The sequence below is a fragment of the Sus scrofa genome, chromosome 1 (genome assembly GCF_054392235.1).
Source record: "Sus scrofa isolate SSC_HxYL_T2T_F1_AM1 chromosome 1, Sscrofa_HxYL_maternal_Yorkshire_Landrace_v2.0, whole genome shotgun sequence".
Lineage (NCBI taxonomy): Eukaryota > Metazoa > Chordata > Mammalia > Artiodactyla > Suidae > Sus > Sus scrofa.
In genome coordinates this window covers 217,578,312-217,579,956 of record NC_139383.1, presented here as the reverse complement: position 1 = coordinate 217,579,956, position 1,645 = coordinate 217,578,312, and the positions used below count along the sequence as shown (strand labels likewise).

General features: G+C 35.0%; 1 long non-coding RNA gene across 1 annotated transcript; it reads left to right on the top strand.

Moving 5' to 3' along the window:
* Positions 1-1,426, top strand: LOC146407015 (uncharacterized). Its single transcript, XR_014821559.1, has 3 exons — positions 1-123; positions 380-556; positions 771-1,426. It is a non-coding gene; the product is annotated as an uncharacterized LOC146407015 (long non-coding RNA).
* The last annotated feature ends 219 nt before the right edge of the window (positions 1,427-1,645 follow it).

Here is a 1,645-nt window from a genome sequence, read left to right as displayed (position 1 = left end):
AGTGTCTCTAGCTTGGGCTCGGAGACTACATGGACCCTCTCAGCACAGACCCTCAGTTGAAGGATATTGGAGAAAGCCAGCCTGACCAAGCCGGAACTTCCCAATGGAACGTAATGACATCCGGTGAGTAAAGCTGGTCAAAAAAGCATTAACATGTGTACCTCCTAGACTGGAGATGGGGATTTTAAAATATATTTTTTGGGACTGATGTGGTAGACTGAATAATGGCCCCAAAGATAACCCTGTCCTAATCCTTGGAACTGGTGATGTTACCTTATATGGCAAAGGGTCTTTGCAGATGTGATTAAGAGTCTTGTGATGGGACATTACCCTGGATAAGCTAGGTGGGCCCTAAATGCAGTCACAAATGTCCTTATAGGAGAGGGAGGCAGAGGATATTTGACTGCAGAAGGAAAAGTTGATGTGATAATAATGGAGGCAGAGATTGGAGCAAAGGCTTTGAGGATGGAGGACAGAGCTGTGAGCTAAGGAGTCAAGGACTGCAAGAAGCTAAAAAAGGCCAAGAAACAGATTCTCCTCTCAAGGGTCCAGAAAGGTAAGAGAATTAACTTGTGTTGTTTTAAACCACAAGTTTGTTACAGCAGCCATGGGAAACTAATATGATCAGTGAACTTTCAGTGTTTTTGTTGAAAGCCTAGTACCTTAACCTTTTAATATTTGCTAACAGAAAAAAAAAAGCATTTTTTCTTTTATTTTATCTTGATCGGTTGCCTCCATAATTTGAAATTCCCATTTTTTTTTTTTTTTAGGTTTCTATTTTATACTCCTGGCTTCTGAATATAATAAGTAGTGATGGCACAATTGGGAAATTCTGTTGCCATCATTTTTGATAATTTTAAGTTAACTTGTGATTTCAATGTGTATTCTAATATCTACAGTTTTAATAAGGTATCATGCTTTAAATGTATCAGGTTTATTTAAAAAATCTTTTTATTTGATTTCCTCTCTTGTTGGCATATTTTTATAGCTTTCTTACAAAAGAAATTCAAACTTGCAATGATTTATGTTAATCATAGCTTAAAATAATGATTTGGAATTTGTAAATCATAGCTTAAATGGGCCAGATCATTTTTCTTTACTATTTACCCATAAGATCAACATATGTCCCTGGTCATTTATCCATGCTTTTTATTATAATTTAAGTGCAAGAATTTTAGTAATTGCCACAAATAATGAAATCTTCAAGAATTTTTATTGTATAATATTTGAGTATGTTTTATATTTGCTTTGGTGAAATCATATAGTTTTTAAAAAATGGTCTAGTTCAATGAGAGCAATTTTAATGGAAAAGATTGTGTTCAATATAATGAAACCATAATATCGCAGACCTAAACCAAGAATGTTAACATATTTCAAGTATAGAAAAAACAAAAGCAAACAAATAAAAAAACTCCAAGTTTTGTAAGGAACACATCCATCCCTCCTGGTTAAATGAGACATAAGTATGTACATTTACGTAATGGTAGAAGTGCGTCATCTTTTCTCTTGAACTTTAGTAATGTATTATGTCTCTTTTCTGGCTGTGGAATGTGTTGTCATACCCAGTTATCAGATGTCCTAGGAGTTCCTACCATGGGTGCTTATGTATTTCCTCTGAACCACTCGCTGCAGAAGCCTTTCTGGT